Below are 901 nucleotides of genomic sequence, written 5' to 3' on the forward strand. Positions count from 1 at the left end.
TTCAGCCACTCATATAATGAGACTCTGGACCTGGTTCTCAGCAATGTCAGCTCTTTTGCTAGAGGAGAGAAGGCTCTCCTTTGTAGCACAGGTGGAAGCTTTTAAATCTGTTAGTCTGCACCTGAGGCGCGCTTCTGAGGCTCTGAGACCATCCTCTCCTCAATCACACTGTCCATTGTAAGAAGGACCAGGCAACCAGCTTCCCTATACTTGTCGTCCTTACAAAACTCCTGGAAAATATCAAACATACGATCATTCAGAGCCTCTCCTTTAACCGGCACCTCATCTATCGGTGGTGCTACTTTATATATTATCTCTTCGACTTCACATCATGGATTAGTAGGAGTAGCAGACTCATCCATGCTTTGGGGTGTTGAAGTAGCATTACAAGAGCCAATTTAAGAAGCCCATATTTATGATTTTATTTCTCTAGAAGTACTCCTGGTGCCAAAATGTGTTAGACAGGGTTTTCTAGAGATATAAAACCAGACTGCTGATAATTTTCTATATTTATTTATAAAGATAGATATATAACACAAGAAATGAAGTGTTAAATTATAAACAGATAGATAGATATATAATACAAGAAATGAACAGTTAAATTATAAAGCAGTACAAATGGCGCAGTGCAACTCACTCCCGTGAGAGAGTTGTGAGACACTGGCAGTGCTTCAAGTCTTGAGGGCTGCCAGGTCTTCCTTTTTAGAGAGAGCTAGGCTATCTCAGCACATGCTGCAAACAGCAAGGCAGGTCACCAACCGTCAGTCCCCAGCTCCAGAGATGTACAATCGTGTGGTCTTAAAGGGACCTCAACTTACAGCGACACAGTCCACAGGCTAGGCATCCCACAGGTAGTGTAGCCTTTAAATTGCGGCACAGGACAAGCAAGGCAGCCGCACAC

Source organism: Echinops telfairi, unplaced genomic scaffold (assembly GCF_000313985.2).
Source record: "Echinops telfairi isolate 266 unplaced genomic scaffold, ASM31398v2 ScPeMD7_25;HRSCAF=90, whole genome shotgun sequence".
Lineage (NCBI taxonomy): Eukaryota > Metazoa > Chordata > Mammalia > Afrosoricida > Tenrecidae > Echinops > Echinops telfairi.